At 44.3% G+C, this 18,337-nt stretch overlaps 1 protein-coding gene and 1 long non-coding RNA gene across 3 annotated transcripts in view; one reads left to right on the forward strand and one right to left on the reverse strand.

The window, feature by feature from the left end:
* The window catches only part of LOC309687362 (uncharacterized protein), a 236,445-nt gene that overhangs the window by 105,855 nt on the left and 112,253 nt on the right, over positions 1 to 18,337 (forward strand). The window lies entirely within an intron of this gene.
* LOC309688267 lies at positions 6,085 to 7,445 on the reverse strand. 2 transcript variants are annotated; one of them, XR_014271029.1, is made up of 3 exons: positions 7,270 to 7,445; positions 6,533 to 7,125; positions 6,085 to 6,290 (listed from the first exon to the last, which is right to left on the reverse strand). It is a non-coding gene; the product is annotated as an uncharacterized lncRNA (long non-coding RNA). The 2 variants fall into 2 exon arrangements; XR_014271030.1 differs by lacking the exon at positions 6,085 to 6,290 and having other exon boundaries at positions 6,463 to 6,715; positions 6,843 to 7,125.

The raw sequence follows: 18,337 nt of genomic DNA on the forward strand, positions 1-18,337 counted from the left end.
AATACTCTAGGAACAACAAGTAAGCCTGCAGTGTGAGAGCGAAGTGCTCTAATAGGGTGATATGGTACTACAAGGTCATTAAGATAAGATGGGGCCTGATTATTTAAGACCTTGTATGTGAGGAGCAGGATTTTGAATTCAATTCTGGATTTAACAGGAAGCCAATGAAGGGAAGCCAATACAGGAGAAATATGCTCTCTCTTTCTAGTCCCTGTCAGTACTCTTGCTGCAGCATTTTGGATTAATTAAAGGCTTTTAAGGGAGTTTTTAGGACATCCTAATAATAATGAATTACAGTAGTCCAGTCTGGAAGTAATTGTTAAGATGTATCTGTCCCACTGCGCAAGTGTCCAGTGAAGGGGGGCATGGCTACGCGGAGGCGGGAACAGGAAGTAGAAGTTTTTGGAGGGTCGGTTTCTTCTTGTGTGGAGGAACGAAAGAAGGCAACCATTAAAGTTGGAGTTAACATACCAGTTGTGTGATTATTGGACTAACAGTAATAAATGCATGAACTAGTTTTCAGCATCACTCTGAGACAGAATAATTCTAATTTTTGAGATCCCCTGCTTTGCATTCCTGTTGTCATGGTTGTGGGTCTGACCCAGTGTTTATGTGCTTTGGCTTTTGATTCTGGGGTATTTCATGTTCTAAGGTTAAGATTATGACCCAGGTTTTTGAGTTGTTTGGATGTGTTATTCATTCTTTGGAATTATGAAATACTTTTGTTCAGTTTTTGAGAGCCTCTGAGTTTTGTTACTTATGTTTCTAGTTTCGGGTTCTTGTTTGATTTCATCTATTTCTTTAGACCAGGGGTCTCATGTCTCCGGCTCAGGGGCCTATTCCGGCCTACGCCATCCCTACTTACATGTAAAAAATATAATGCAATTTGGCCCTTGAAGTTACTTTTGTTGTTAGTTGCAATGGTAAAATTATTATAATTATAATGATTACACAATATTTGAAAAACAAACAAACAAAAAACACTACATTTTCAGAAATATTTATGAGTAGTTTCTTGTTTGTTTGTTTTTTTTGTACTACTTGAACAGAAAAGTTGCCCTCCAATGAAATGATAGTGCCAGCAGCTGCTGGCATACGAGGTTATCTTGCATACAAGATCATCGTGATAGGCAGAGACAGATGACAGGGCAAAGACCTCTGGCCATACAGAACAATGTGGATGATGTCACCACTTCAAACTACAGCCCCTTACCAGGGCAGACATGTGGAGAACACCCCATGCAAGGCTGAGCTTCTGCATCAGGGCCACTCTTCCAAGCCCCCGCAATCTTTAAATCTGTTATTGCATACAAGAACCCTGCCACATTTGCAGCTCCTCAAGCCCCATCGTCTCTGGCTGCAAAGCACAGAGGATGTGTGTTAAATGCACAGGACAGGTGCAGGTGGCAGCATGACAAGGTCCTGTGCAGGCTGGCTGAGCTACTGGAGATGTGTAGATTGGAGGTAAAACGTACCAGTCTCCCATCATCCCAGAAGTGGATTCAGTTTGTCAGGCAGGCATGTGAAACACAGCTTAGTACCAGAACAATGCATTCCCTTTTGTCTCTGACAGGAAGAAGAAGATGAAGAAGAAGCCGGGTACCAGGGTTTCACTGTAACATCCACACTGTGACTTCTGAAAACCTTCTGCATTATAGGCCCTAAAAAGAAAAAAGCTGTTCAAGACCTAGCAAAAAATGGAGAGCAAGGGAGCGTATGGCTCTGGCTTTGAGTAAAGGACAAGGCACGGAGGAAAGATGGATCGTAAGGCAGGCAGCTGGGAGTGCTTGTAGAGACGTCTCTATCACTGCTCCACCACAGTAAGATGTTCTGGGATTAATGGAGCGAAACTTCGGAAAAGGGTGGCTCCCGGCTGACAACCCTTCAGTCTGTCAAGTGGCACTTGAGCCCTTTCTCCACACAGGCTATGGCTACCTGGCACAGTGTTGCTTTGGTCACTTCCAGGCTTCCAGTGTGAGAGCTGAGGAAATCCTCCAGTCGATGCCAGTTCGGATAATGATTACTGCGATTTTTGATTTCCTTTTTTCACAATCCCTTCCTTTGTGCAGTCTGTTCCCAGCCCATGGATCAACTTGAGACATTCAGGGCATGTAAACCCGTATGTACACATATAAACACAAACAAAGAGTTCAATAAATGACTGAAAGTGTTTGATTATTAATTAATTTGTTCAGTACCTTGACATGGGTAAAAATGGTTTGGCAAGAAAGTCACAATTATGATTGAATCAGTGTATTCAATCAATTTCCCAACTAGTTACAGACTAAACTCCAAATGCTTATATCTGCCCTCTCTGAGCAGTGTGTGTGTGTGTGTGTGTGTGTGTGTGTGTGTGTGTGTGTGTGTGTGTGTGTGTGTGTGTGTGTGTGTGTGTTTCCAAAAGCGAATAGAGGTTGGCCCATCATTAAAAAACCTGGGAGTACTTGCAGAAAAAGAGTATCGTGACAATTTATGTGTGCATGTGAATGTGTGTGTGCCAGAACTCTTTAGGACCCATTAGCAGTGTTTTTTTTTTTTGTTTAAATAGGGAACCTAATTGATTGAAGGTTGTTGGAAGGGTAATGCTGTTTTTAAACTGTGCCTCTTGCTTCGTCTTAAAGGAATCCAATACTTTCAGCTGGCCCGCTAAAAGCACAAATAAAAAACGATTAGTTTTGGCTAAGCTCTATGCCAGTGTTTTAAGAGTGGTGGGTGGGTGGGTGGGTAAAAGATGAGAGGAACAGCGTTGAGAAAACATTGATGCTGGCAGCAACAATGTCCCCCAACCTTACAGTATATGACTATAAACAAACATCTATAAACACACAGTAGGCAAATATTTACTGAAGGGAAGCTTTATGATTAGGTCGTGTGCTGTAAGTCATGCACTCTGCATCAGTTGATGATCAGGCAGAGATTTCACATTCACACCTGACACATGGCAGTCCATTTACAACACCACCATCTTTCTCATCAGGTGTACATGGTCAATGGTACACTTATAATTTCATAGAATAACCAGTTAGCTTAATATGCAAGTTGTTGGACTCTGGCATGAAGGCAGAGCACCAAGAGAGATATAGTGCTTTTTTTATTTATACAACATGCCTCATTCTCCCATTTAACCAAGCATTTCTTTCTACACCTAAATGCTTTCTATCTAACATCCATCCATCCATCAATTTACTTCCGCGTATCCTTTTCAGGGTCGTGGGGGGTACTGGAACCTATCCCAGCTGTCATAGGGCGAAAGGTGGGGTACACCCTGGACAGGTCACCAGTCTGTTGCAGGGCTGACACACAGAGAGAGACAACCATTCACACTCACATTCACTCCCGCATTCACACCTATGGCCAATTTAGATTGATCAATTAACGTAACCTCACTAAGTGCATGTCTTTGGACTGTGGGGGGAAGCTGGAGCTTTCTATCTAACATTCAGACACATTCATATTCTAATGAAAATATTACCAATCAACTTTGGTCAGTGTCTTCCCCAAGGATACTTAGGCACAGAGAATTGGGCAGCTAGGGATCGAACCACCAAGCTTGAAATTAATAGAAATTAATGTATACAGAAAGGCCACCGCTAACCTACATGTTCAAATCAGGAACCTTATTGCTGTAAGGAAACAGTACTAACAACAGCACCACTGTGTGCCCTAAATTCAGCTACAGTAAAACACAATCTAGAGAGTCAGACTTTTTGGAAATGACTGCACCATGTTTTTGTTTGGGGAGACCAGAGGTCTCTTTCCGTTTCTTCCCCCGTCTTTCTCCCTCTATCGTGCTCTCAGGTGGAGAAGTGGGCAGGCTTTTTTGTGAATCCTCCAGTGGGTGGAGTCTCCTCCTTCCCAGTCTCATACACCTGCCATGTGTTACAGACTGACAGGCGCAGCTGTTCTCTGACAGATTTTTGTCACCAGTATGGCGGTAAACTGATGTGTCTGAATTCTTGTGTGTCCCAGACAGTGAATCATTTTTCTCCTCTTTTTCCACATCCCTGCCCTAAAGCTCAAGCTGAAGTACCCAGCTGGAAATTCTCACGCTGTATGATTTTCCAGCCACACCTGCTGTGCTAACCCAGGTCAAACTGCTGAACAAAAAGCTAAAGACTTACCTGCAACTTATCTGATTCTCACTAGAATTCAACCCGCTCTCATTCCGCCAGTCCGTTTTCTGGAAATCTTCAAGAAAGAATTCTGAAGTGTGTCACAATTGTTGTAGTTCTCAGTCACTCCTGGGTCACTGCTGTTCACCTGTTCTCTTCTTCTACAGAAACCTCAGTCCCGTTCCCGTCAGAAGACCCCAGTGTCAAGTCATTTCCCAGTTTTTCTGCTGTGGCTTCAGTAACCTGTTCAGTAATTCACTTTTACCTGCCAACAGTTGTTTGTCTGCACCTTGGGTCCAGATTGCACTAAACCATGACATAGAAGATTATAATATGATTACTAATCAGGCTTTACCACTCTGAACACTTGACATTATGACCATCTTAAAGAAATGCAGCATGAATAGTAGTAATCTAGCTGTAAGTATATTCCCACATCATTTCATATCTACTAGATAATGTCACAATGCCTTGTGGCAAAAATGCCTGACTATTTCATGTATGCTGTTTGGTCCTTTTTATCTACATCCCTGCTGTTGTGACAAATGGTCCCTTGAGCTCCTTTTTTTTCAAGAGAAACTTCTGTCAGCCTGAAACCCTCAGAAACGCAACTCTTAATGCAACATGAGGTAAAGCCTTCTGTTTTTGAAGCCTGAAATGTTGCTTGTTGTCAAATTGAGCTCCCTTTAGTTCATGTGAAGTTTATCCATGCATCCTTGTCCATGTGTGAAATGAAGAGCTATAGTCAACTGCTAATTATAGCTGAGTCATAGACAATAGACTAATAAAATACTAGATAGAGCTTCACGATCCATAAATGACGCACTTTATTGAATAGTCTTTATCATATATTGATCAGATCGGCTTTTTTTCAGCTGCTCCCTTTTTAACATGAGGTCACCAGAGCGAATGGCTCTGCATATTTAATTTGGCAGATTTTTACACCAGATGTCCTTCCTGACACAATCCCCCTCCCAAGGGATTTGTGTCTCCTCCTGGTCTCAAATCAGTATCAGTATCTAGTGTAAGCAACTAAACTTTGAAGCCGCATGTATTGATCTGATAATTCCTTTAAAAATGTTTTGAAGGCCACCACCAAAAGCAAAGACGAGGCCAAGCTGACAGTGATCAGCTACAGCTGCCTTTGGACACCTACTAGCAGTAGCACTTTCTGTTATGTTTAAGGCCTGCTACCTAGAACACAATGAGTGGGTATCATCAGTAATTAGTAATGGTGATTACTAGGGCTTCCCTTGGAAAAACCCACGACCTGTTACAGTTTTTCTCGATTGCTTAAACACATTTCTTGAAACTATGCCTCATATTCACAAAACAGTAAACACAAATCCATAACATCTCACCCAATTTCCCAAACATCGCATTGTCAGATCAAAATGAAGCTCTACACTCAAAACCATTCACACACAAAGCTTCAAAAAACACACACCAAAACATAGTCTTACACATTGGAGCAATAAATGTAAAACAATATTCCCAAAACTGGCAAGTTATGTTGCTTGTGGTTCTTCCCCTCAAAAATCTTATCACATGATTACAGTTTTTCTCGATTGCTAAAACACATTTCTTGAAACTACGCCTCATATCCTCACAACAGTAAACACAAATCCATAACATCTCACTCAATTTCCCAAACATCCTATTTCCAGGTCAAAATGAAGCTCTACACCCAAAACTATTCACTCCAAACCAAACTTTGCCCTCAGACATCAAACACAAGCCCTCAAAAACACACACACTACAACAGAGTTTTGCACACTGGTACAATTAATTCAAAACAATAGTTCCAAAACAAATAGGTTGCTTATGGTTCTCCCCTTCAAAACCCTTGTCTCATGATAAACACAAAAGACGCAACCAATGTATGTACAGTGGCACATTGTCATTCATGTACTATACAGTACAACACACACCAGAAACATTATCCCACCTCAGCATCTTGCCTTTGGTCTGGGTCAGGCCAGAGAATCTCATCCACATCACAGGCTATATTGGCCCCAGCCAGGCAGCGGGGGTAAAATCCTCTTGCATGCCTGATCCACCCCTGGCATGCATCTACTGATATGTCTAGGCAGGCCTCTTCCATGGCCTGAAGGAGGTGAACACGGACATAAGGTTCTCGGTCATACACTTTCCACCGCCATGCCGAAAATAACTCCTCTATCGGGTTTAGAAAGGGAGAGTATGCAGGCAGAAAGATATTAGAAAACCTTGGGTTATTGGTAAACCAGTCACGAACCAGAGCAGCGCGATGGAAGCTGACGTTATCCCACACAACAACGTAGGGAGGCTGCTCTGGCTGTGCTGGTTCCCTGTAGTCCTGTATGTTGTCTTAAACCATCAAGAAAAGCAAGGAGAAGCATAGTGTTATAGGGTCCTAGTACGGCATGGCGGTGGAGTACCCCTCGTTGGCTGATGGCTGCGCACATAGTGACATTCCCCCCACGCTGACCAGGGACATTTACAATAGCCCGATGGCCAATTATGTTCCTCCCCCTTTTCCTTCTTTTGGTCAGGTTAAAACCTGCCTCATCCACAAAGATTATTTCATGGGGAACAGGCCGTCCTTCAATCTCAAAGATTCTCTGCAAAACACATAACACAGTAGAGTCAATCGGTACCCTGAACCACAGTTCAAGAGTGCTGAAATGGCAGCATAAACTGCCATGCTGTGATGGTACACAATACTTTATACAGTATCAAAACTCATACCTGAACATATTCCACACGTTGGTTTTTCACTCTGTCAGAGTTTCGTTCGAAAGGGACTCAGTATGCCTGTTTCATCCGGAATTGATTCTTTCGGAGGATGCGGTCAATTGTGGAGAGGCTGATGGCATTTATGCCTCGAAAAAGATGATCATCCTCAATCACTCTCCTTTGAATCTCTTGCAGGCGGATTACATTATTTGCAATTACCATGTTTACAAGTTCCCTCTCTTGCTCCTCCGACAAAAGCCTTAACCTGCCTCCACCAGGTGGTCGTCTCTGTGTCCTACAAAAATAGAAGCACTCATTACTGTAACTGTCACACATTCATTTTACAGGCAAATAATGGAAACATACTGAAACTCAAGACACATAAGTTCAGTAACTTAAACGTTACTGTACAAAGCAGTCTTACTGCAAGTACACCTACCTGTTTTCCTCCCTGAAGGTTCTGATGATGGAGGCAACAGTGAAGCGACTCAAATTTGGTTGTACTCGTTGCCCAGCCTCCCTCATAGTCATCCCATGGACAAGGACATGGTCAGCTAAAGTGGCTCGAATTTCATCCGAGACTGACTGTCGTCTTGCCTTTGCTCTTCCCCTTCCTTGTCGCCGTCGTTCTCCACCTCCACCTCCTTCACCACGTCCTCCTCCTCCTCCACCTCTCCCTCCTCCTCCACCACCTTCCTGTTGTCCTAGGTTTTGAAATTTTAGTTTAGAGGCCTGGTTATAGTGTTTAAGCAATCGAGAGAAACTGTAAGACAAAAAATGCAACCAATGCATATCCAGTGGCACATTTTTATTCATATACAATATAGTAGGACATACATACCAAAAACATTATTCCACCTCAGCATCCTGTCTGTGGTCTGGGTCAGGCCAGAGAATCTCATCCACATCACAGGCTATATTGGCCCTAGCTAGTCAGTTGGGGTAAAATCTTAATCTTCTTGCATGTCTGATCCCCCCTGGCATGCATCTACTGATATGTCTAGGCAGCCGTCTTCCAAGGCCTGGAGGAGGTGAACATGGACATAAGGTTCTCTGTCGTACACCTTCCGCCAATATGCCGAAAATAACTCCTCTATCGGGTTTAGAAAGGGAGAGTATGCAGGCAGAAAGATGTTAGAAAACCTTGAGTTATTGGTAAACCAGTCATGTAACATAGCAGCGCGATGAAAGCCGACGTTATCCCAAACAGCAACGTAGTGAGGCTGCTCTGGCTGTGCTGGTTCCCTGTAGTCCAGCTGGAACATATGTTGTCTTAGACCATCAAGAATAACAAGGAGAAGCACAGTGTTATAGGGTCCTAGAATGGCATGCTGGTGAAGTACCCCTCGTTGGCTGATGGCTGCACACAGAGTGACATTCCCTCCAAGCTGACCAGGGACATTTACAATAGCCCAATGTCCAATTACGTTCCTCCACCTCCACCTACTCCTCCTGGGTGTCCTAGACCTCCTTCTCCTCCTCGACCTCTTCCTTTGCATGTCTTTGGATCCATTGTTTCAAACCTGAATGAGCTGAATTTGGCCCTTTTGTCTATCCATCAGAGTTTCTGATTGGTGTGTGATGCATTTTGACTCCTAGTGTTTCCACTTGGTTAATTGTGTGCTAATTGAGCTAAAGCTGTGCTGATGTGAGTTAATATTATTGCATGCTAGTGCTTTCTAAGTGACCACATGGTGTCAGCACTGACAAAAGAAGGGATTAGTGTGTAGAGTTTTGCAGTAACAGTTCACCACATCTGACTCATGTGGTAAAGCAGGGGCATGGTGTTTATAGCTCAGGGAAATGGGTGTGCTTTTTTGGAATTATGAAAACTGAGTTCACAAGATTGGTTATAGTGTTTAAGCAATCGAGAAAAACTCTAATCAAACAACATTGTTAGGGATATATATTGAGGTGCCAAACCTGGTCATTAAGAGTAGCACCAGGCTACACCAGCACTTTTAATATGGAAGTCTTTTGGGATTGGCTCGCTTTTGGAACCAGCCTCAAGTGGCCAGAGAAGGAACTGGCAGGGACACTGTTTTCATTGCCATTTGGATCTAAAGTGCATATTAAAATATCCATACTTGTAATTTCAACAAATCAAATTTGCAAAAACAGCTGTAATTTGATCTTTAGTCCAGCAGTTATGAATTATATAATACTGTATAATGTGAGACACTAAAAGGAGAGTTTCCCTGCCAGCCAATCTCAAGAGCTGCTGGAAAATGAAGAAAAGTTTTTAATTAAGAAAAAGCTCCAAGAAGGAGGCACAGGGCTAGGCAGTGACAGTCAGCTCTTAGAATAATTTTCATTGTCCATTAATCTGTCAATATTTTTATGATCAAAGGGGACATCTTCAAATACTCCATTTGTAAACAAAGGTACTGTAAATCACTTCACTTTAGAAACTGAAACGAACACATGTGACATACATAGACAGCATCAAACATTGTTTTTTTGTGACTTTGTTATTTATGGTTCAGGTTGAAAAAAGAAACCCCCAGTCCTTCTGTCAAATGAAACCCTTTTTGTTTCATGTAGAATCAGCAGGCTAAAAGCAAAGCTTGTTATTCTTATTGTAGCAAAGATGACATTCTAGAAATGCAGGGCTTGTATTTAACAACAACTGTATGCACATATGCTGAGGAGTCGGTTTGACTTGCAGTCATAGTGAGTGGGTAATGTGAAATAAAATGATGTTATTATAGCCATCTATGCTGTAATTATGACCTTTTTATTTTAACTTAAATGTACTGCAGGTATGAATACTCTAAAACGATCCAAGCATATCTGGGTTTAGTCACACAGGAAAATGCCCGGAGGACTGTCAAGAAAATAATCACTCCTTAATATTCAACTCCTTAATGCTGTCTTTCTCATAAGTCACATTTGGCTGTAGGTAATCTCTCTTCCAGAGAGTTCATTTAGGCTCATTCTAACCTCAAATCAACTGCAGAAATTAAACATTTACACCTGAATTGCACCCACATGGACTTTCTGGAGTGATATGAGCTCACTATAAATTATTTCATTAAATTAATGTTGTTAAAGTTGAGGGTGGATATTTATATGAAGAGGCAAGGGGCCCAAGTGATAGGAGAGGCTACAGTGTTGATTCAAATAAAGTCTTATATGCTCTAGTTTTTAAGAACTGCCTCTAAGAATGACTCATTTCTACATTAGATATAATGTTTATTACCAACCTATAGCTGAACACAATGTCAGTGTTTGTTCTGTTTGTCAGTATGAGTTATGTTACTGCTGAAAACTGGTTGGAAACAATGAATGGTCTACAATAAGACGAACGTTGAATTCAGATCAAGGCATGAAATAATTATGGCTTCTTGCTGGTTTAGCTCGCTGGGTTGAGCTGGTGACCCATTTCTGCAAGGCCAACACAGAGACCTGGGTTAGAATCCACCCTGAAGCCTTTTACTGCATGTCTTTCTTTCAGCTTTCTAGTCTTTGTTCCTCTGTCCTAAAGGCTAAAAAAAACCCCCAAACAATTATGTCGTCTCAAAGCTGCTGCTGGGTATTAACCACAATGTTTTCTTTGGTAGTAATGTGTGGCATGCTTGATTACAGTATGTTGCTCCCAACTTATTTTTCAAAACAAGAAAAAGTAGTGCCACTAACACTAAAAGACAGTTTGAGGAAAATGTTGACTGGCACATGGCAAATGCTAAAATGAAATTATGTGACATCCTGGGATGAAAATATATCTGCAGTTCATGCATACAGACCCACCAACAGTAGGAAAAATCTACCATTCATAAAAATGCAAGACTGATATGAAAAAAAGTTCAACTGCCAACCCAAAGGCAACCAGTGAATCTTGCTTTGATTCCCTCTGGAAACAGAAGCAGAACTGTTAGAAATTAGGTACGACAGATTTATGAACTGCATGTTTTGCGAAACTAAAGAATTCTGTAATCAAATGTATCATCAACAAATCACTTTTAAAAAAAGGATGATGACTCTAATAGTAACACTTATGTAACTACAAAGTTGATTTTGATAAATCAGTTAAGAATCACATAAGATATGGATGCTGGTTAGAATGCTAACATTATCTGGGTAGATTGTGCTAACAAGCACAGTTGAATTTATAAAAGATTTCAAGAACTAACAAGAAAATCCAACCTGTCAGTTGGTCAGATCAACTCAGAGAAAGACTAAAGTCGATAGGATTCATCCTCAGCAACAACATGTATACTGAGGCACGATGATCCTTCACATTGCTCTAGCAAAAAACCCCAAAAACAAACAAAATTAACAAAATGCCATGAGAGCAACAGTGGAAAAGTTGATCTGACAGTGAACATTCCTGGAAACATGTTGGTTGTGTGACTAAAAATATACTTAAAGCTGGATATATATGACAAAGTGTTAAGAAGGGGATTTGTCAGAATGTATCATTTGGCATGCGGTTCCACTTTTGTTCATGTCACCTTATTTAAAGTGCAAAAGATGCAAAAATGTTACAGATATAGTTTTTTCTTTTGTATTTGTTGAAAAAAAAAGAATGGAGAACATTAGGGTCTATCCTCTGAAAGAGACAAGGAATAAATTGTGATTTTTTTTAGGAACTGATAACACAGGACACTGTCACAAAATATCCTTTTTATTTTTTTTTAAATAAATAGTAGCCACTGCTAAGTTATTACCCAATAATGTTTTATATTGTTACTTTAGGTACCTGTACCTTTGAAATGTTTTCATAGATATTTGAAGATATAAATGTTATACCATCATGTAAAATATGCTTTGCTAAAACTTTAATCTACTGAAACATTAATTAAAAAAGTGCACAAAAGCACTTGTGTAACATTATTCAGTAGTAACTCTTGGAGACTTAGAGATTTGTTAATCATCTGTCTCTCGGCCTCACATTTTGTGCCTCTGACAAAGTCATTTCTACTCACTGATGCCATAATGTCATTCAGGAGAGTTGCTTAGTCACTTATGATGTCATAATAGAAGCAATGATTGATTTTTGCCATAGAGTCATAGATGCTGTAATTGGTCCCAAGAATAAATCTCCAAAGTGGGCTCATTAATTAAGATGAAGCGAAATGACTCAGCTAGAATTTAATGGCTTAGTGAATTAAGCCCCAAAGAACAGTTGAATACATTTTGAATACTTGAAGAGCATTGATTTATCTCAACTTCATATAGGTGACACATTTGCTGTTGTAGCAGTTTAAGTGTCTGACAAAAGAAACAAACACACTTAAATCATCTGAATTCTAAAAAGAGACTCCAGGGGCGGATCTAGAGAGATTAGAGTGGCGCAGAAATCAAATAGGGTGGCAAAATCAAAACCATTTCTTTACACTTACGTACATACATTTTGTAATCTGCATTATATATTATTATAAAATAAATATACACATGTTTCATACAAACATAGTCTGTAACTTTTTTGTTTTCTTTAGCCCACATAATTAAACATTTCAAATACATGAAACATGAATTTTGATTTCATGTACTGTATGTAGCTCAATAAGTATAAAATCTAGAAAGCTACATGTCGTGAGGTGGTTCAGTTACAAATACAAGTCTAACTCAAGTTTCACAATCTTTTTTTTTATTAGAAATAATCAAATTGTTACATGCTTAAATTTACACAAAATGCCAGAAATTTGCATTGTCTTGAACAAATTTTTTGATTTACTGGATTAACCCTCTGGGATCCAGGGTGTAAGAGGCCATTTTTCACTATTTTTGATTTTACCTTTATACTTCACCTTTAAAAACTATTTGCCCTTGTATCACCATTTTTAGCACAATCTCATTGTGGCGTGGGTGTGGTCTCTGGCCGGCTGCAGAGGAGGGGTGACGCCGGCGCGGCCGCATTCCCCAGCAGCTGCTCCGATTGCTGGCGAAGCAATACCAGCTGGTGGTCCTGCGTGGCAGCCTGACGAGCCGCCATCGCCGCTATGTCCAACATCATCTGGCCCAAGATCTGCAGCGGTTGGGCGGGTGGCTGGCCAGCTGGCCGGCTGGGCAGGCGGCAGAGCCGCCGGGGGAGCAGGTGGAGCGGGCTGGGGATCGGACATCGTGCCAGGGTTTCGGCACTAGTGTAACGTTTGTCCTGTAAAGCATCCACGGGACACAGGTGTGGGGACAGCAATACTTTTATTAATACTGTGGTTTCAGGTTCTCTGGGACACAGTCACTCCCGCTCTCTGCTGTCACGTCCGCTCTTCCGCCTCCGACTGTCACTACGAACATATTGTAACGGACTGGAGGTTCGCGGAGCATAGAGAGCGGGTGAGACAAACGACCGCGGATACGGCAAGAGAAGCCGGCTTTGCATCCTCTCACCGTTCGGGTGGCCGATAGAGCTCGTTGGGGACTTCTACAGCAGCTGGGGGTGTGGAGAAAGACATGCCGACGTATAGAGGCACTTTCCACGCTTCCATGAAGATCCCCAGGTATGATGGCAAGGCTGACTGGGAAGCTTTTTATGCACAATTTGAACTGTTGGCCAGGGCTGGTGGGTGGTCTGCTGAAGAGAAATCCCTGCAGCTAGCTATGTGCCTTACTGGCAATGCCCTGTTTAGCTTGCTGCTTTTGAGCCCAGAGGGCAGGGGGCATTATGATGCTTTGGTCGGGCTCTGAAGAGGCGATTTGGTTCTTGCTCTGCTCCGAGCCTGCTGCGCTCCGAACTGTGCAGCCACCGCCACCGACCAGGAAAATCCATTAGGGACCTAGCTAATGACATTGATGGGCTGGTCCACCGCACCTATGCCCACATGCCCCCCACCATCCAGGGTGAATTAGCTTGTGACCACTTCCTCCAGGCCCTGTTACCAGATGAGCTGCGGATCCAGACACTGTTAGCTCACCCTAAATCCCTTCAAGAGTCCCTTGAGCTGGCTACAGAGGGAGAGTTACTGTGTGCTGGGGCTGCTAAACCCCTGACTGAGCTGACCAGGCCACCGGAGACGGGGTCTACAGGAGGGACTGCACCGGGCGCCGCAGAACCCGCATGGGCGGAGGGATTGACCCAAGTGGTGAGAGCTCACGCTACGTGGGGTACAAAGGCCGAGAAGAGGGCCGAGGGTCTGCCGAGGGGGGGGCAGTGGTGTTGTTCGGATGTTGAGGCGGCCACCCCAACCTGATCACCCTGCAGCCCACGCCCTTTCTGAGCTGGCAGCTGACTCCTCCCCGGTCCTGACTGGTAGTCCGGCCGCCCCCAAGGACCCACTTACACTGACCTCAACCGCACCCCATGCTGCTTCATGCCCTCCCCTTCTCCTTAAGGAACCTCCGGACAAGGGTGGTAGAGTTTCAGCTGTGAGGGAGGAGAACTGCGATGGACTGACTGCTGGCGAGCATGGCCTGCTCTGGCAGCTGCTGCTGGACTTCAAGGACTGCTTCTCCTTCTCAGAGTATGATATGGGCCACACTGACCTCATTCAACATGACATCAATACTGGAGATGCACAGCCCATTCGGATGAGGCCTAGCCACCAGACAGGCTGCAGCGGAGAGGGCTCTGCGAGAGATGCAGCGTGCTGGACTCATTGAACCATCCACCAGCCCCTGGCCCTCCCCGGTTGTTATGGTTCCAAAGAAAGTGAAGGATGACTGCCGGTTCTGCATAGATTTCCGGCCTTTGAATAAGGTGACAAAGAAGGACCCATATCCTCTACGGGTATAGGTGAGACCCTTGACACTGTGGCGGGATCCTCATGGTTCTCCTCCCTAGACCTACGCACCGGGTACTGGCAGGTACTCCTTGCACCAGATGCCAGATCAAAGAATGCATTTATTACCAGCGGAGGCTTATGGCAATTTAAAGTTCTTCCTTTCGGCCTCTGCAATGCCCCTGCCACGTTTGAGAAACTCATGGATAAGGTGCTCACTGGAATTCCCCGCGGAGAATGCGTGGTGTACCTGGACAACATCTTGGGGCCCTCAGACTGGTCCTGGAGAGGGTATTGGCAGCAGGGCTAAAACTCAACCCAAAGAAATGCTGCTTAATGCGATGTGAGGTTGCGTTCCTGGGCCTGGGGGCCGGGGGGGTCGGCACCATAGATGATAAGATCCAAGCTGTTAAGGACTGGCCCACCCCAAAATCTGTGCAGGAGTTAAAGAGCTTCCTGGGCTTGGTGTCGTACTACAGACGGTTTGTAAGGGGTTTCTCCTGCATAGCCGCGCCACTGTTCCACCTGCTCCAAAAGGGTGTGACCTTCCAGTGGACAGTAGGCTGCCAGGTAGCTTTCACCTCACTGCAAGAAGCCCTAGTGGGGGCCCCAGTGCTCTCTCCGCCTGACACCACTCTGCCTTTTGTCCTTGACACAGATGCCAGCAGTGTCGGATCTGGTGCAGTGCTAGCCCAGGTCGGGCCTTCAACAAAGCTGAACGCCGCTATTGTGTCACAGGGCGGGAGCTGCTCGCAGTGGTATGTGCCATATGCCACTTTAAGTACTACCTCGGGGGCTTGGGTGTATTGAGGAACAGCGACAACCCCAATTGGAGGAAATCGCCATGTTGTCACGGGCCACAAAGGGACTCTGGTCCATGTCTAATGCCTTGCGGCGGCACGATGGATTGCTGCAAAGGGGCTGGAAGGAACCGGCTACGGGTGAGATGAGGTGGCAGTTGGTTGTCCCGTGGACCCTGCAGTAGATGGTGCTTCGCGCAGTGCATGGGGCCCCAGGGTCTGGCCACTTTGGTGCCACCAAAACACTCCGCCGCCTCCGGCAGGGGTTCTATTGGGCCCGACATAGACGGGATGTAGAGGACTTTTGCCGCCGCTGTGACAGCTGTACAGCACGGAAGGGACCCACAGTCAAATCCCATGCCCAACTGCAACAGTTTCCGGCAGGGTACCCTATGGAGAGGGTGGGGATGGACATCCTGGGTCCCTTTCCCCGCACAGAAAGGGAAAACCGCTATATCCTCACAGCTATGGACTATTTCACAAAGTGGCCAGAGGCATACAGTTTACCTGACCAAGAGGCCGAGACAATTGTGGATGCTCTGGTGGAGCGGATGTTCAGCAGATTTGGGGTGCTTGAAGTAATCCAAACGGACCAGGGCAGGAACTTTGAGTCCCGTGTGTTCGCAGCCATGTGCGAGAAACTAGGCTCCCATAAGACCCGTACAACACCCCTCCACCCACAGAGTGATGGACTCATTGAGAGATTTAACCGTACACTAGCAGAGCAACTGATGCTAGTGACGGCTAAACGCCAACGTGACTGGGACAGTCATGTTCCCCTGGTCCTCATGGCATATCGTTCGGCGGTCCAAGACTCCACTTCGTGCTCCCCTGCCCTCTTGATGTTGGCCAGGGAGATCAGGACTCCAGCGGAGATGATGATGGGCCAACCCCCCGATGCTGATGGGGACCAACCAGGTCCTGACTATGCGAGGAAGCTCCAGGATCGCATGGAGTCTGCTCATAACTTTGCTAGGAGGAAACTGATAAGTGCGGGGGCGCGGCAGAAGAGGAACTATGACGTCCATTCCAGAGGCCGACATTTTAACGTGGGGCAACTGGTCTGGGTGTACAACCCCCAGAGGAAAAAGGGCAGATGCCCTAAGCTGAACAGTGACTGGGTTGGACCCTGTGAGGTTCTGGAATGTCTGGGGGAAGTATAGGGGACAGACTGGCCCCCTATTGGGGTGCGGCCACTTCACTGGCACAACAGAGTGGGCCGCAGACGGACCTGGACTCCACCCCTACAGACTCTGCCACCACCATTGTGACAGCCCCTTCTGTGAGCCCTGTGAGCCCTGGGCCCACAGCCACTTCGGACGTGGCCCCTCCTCCACCTCCCCCTGGGCGCCCTCGCCCAAGGAGGCACCATTCACCACCAGGCCATCTGAGAGACTTTATCTGCCCTCGTGGGCGAGGGACTTTGAGGGGTTGGGGTAGTGTAACGGACTGGGTTACAAGTTAGTTGACTGTTGTGTTATCAGTGTTTTGTGTTCAGAATTACCAGTTACTTATGGCATAGTTGGACCACACCCGCAGCATGGTGATTTACTGAGTGTCCTTAAATGTGCAGTAGTCTAGAGGCCGGTTGGCCTGTCAATCAGATCAGCTACCAATGACTGAGAGTCTGGAGGAGAGCATGTGTGTGGTTGGCTGAGAGTGTTCGGGGGGCGGGGGTTGGAGAATGGGGGTGTGTGTGTGGCGGAAGAGAGGAGAGAGTCGGGGTTGTTTTTGTTGCTGGAGAGCCCGCTTTTTCCCTGTTGTTTTGGCGTTGGCTACGGCCCACAGTAGCCCGTGTTACTATTCTGAATAAACACCGATAACTGGAACGCTGATCGTCTGTGTCTTCTGTCTACAATATAAAGAGTGGCAATCACCTTCACTTCCCAGCACACCTGTTCACCCCGCCCCTGCGCCGCACCGGGAGCTCACTGCGTCACCCCTCCTCTGCAGCCGGCCAGAGACCACACCCACGCCACACTCACATGTCTGAATTTACAGCTATGTTTTTATTGATGTGCTGTATTAACACAATTGATCTAAAATCGCACAAAAAGCAGAATCAGAATCAAAATACTTTGATAATCCCTAAGGAAATTATGTAAAAGATAAAAAATTTCAAAAATTGAAACGCAAATATACATTGGAAATTTAAAAACCTATGTAGGGGAGACCGGGGATAGTTGTAACACTTCCAATCTCTCCAATCAGGGCTAAGTTTCAAATGATGTGATTCATGTGAAACATGAGAAAAATTAGCACATTTTGGCAAACACAGACAATTTAAGAAGAAAAAAAGTAATTTGTATGCCAAAACGTAAGTTTTTTGTTTGTTTGTTTTTTTTACTTTATTTCAATGTTTAATAGCATTATCTGCTTTGCAGTTAAACTCATCAAACTTAAATCATGTTATTTGTATGAGTATGGGGATATATTCTGTGTAGGTCTTTAGTGCTAATGTTTTAGCCATTGGCTGTAATGTTAGCTAGTTCATGGCTATAGGAGTCTGGGTCATTTGTAACAGCAACAGTCTGGGTTAGTTGTAACAATAATGCAAATGTTACAACTTACCACACTACTACTTTAACTTATATTAAACAAGTTGGGGCAATGACATCAGCAGAGAGGTTCACTGGTCACCTTTGTATATTCGGTTAATGCCATTGGCAACACAATTCCTCCAATGTTTGTGTTCCCACGCATACATTATGCAGACCACTTTGTCAGAGATGGGCCAGTAGGAAGTATTGGTAGTGGAAATAAATCAGGATGGGTGCGAGAAACTGATTTCCTCATCTTTCTGAAGCACTATGCAAACCACACCAAGGTAAGCCATGAAAAAAAGTAATTCTTCTCATGGACATCGCAATTGGTGCACAACTACATTTTTTCAGCTTCATTGTTATGTTCAAAAGTTGGTGCAAGAGCTGTAGGTTAAAATACCCACTGAGCCAATGAGGCCAAACTCAAGGAAGACCAACCAAAATTAATGAAACATTCAGTTGTTGAAAATAAATAATTGTTGTTGAATAAAAAAGATTACATG

The sequence above is a fragment of the Aulonocara stuartgranti genome (genome assembly GCF_965226115.1).
Source record: "Aulonocara stuartgranti genome assembly, chromosome: 14".
In the NCBI taxonomy this organism is placed as follows: domain Eukaryota; kingdom Metazoa; phylum Chordata; class Actinopteri; order Cichliformes; family Cichlidae; genus Aulonocara; species Aulonocara stuartgranti.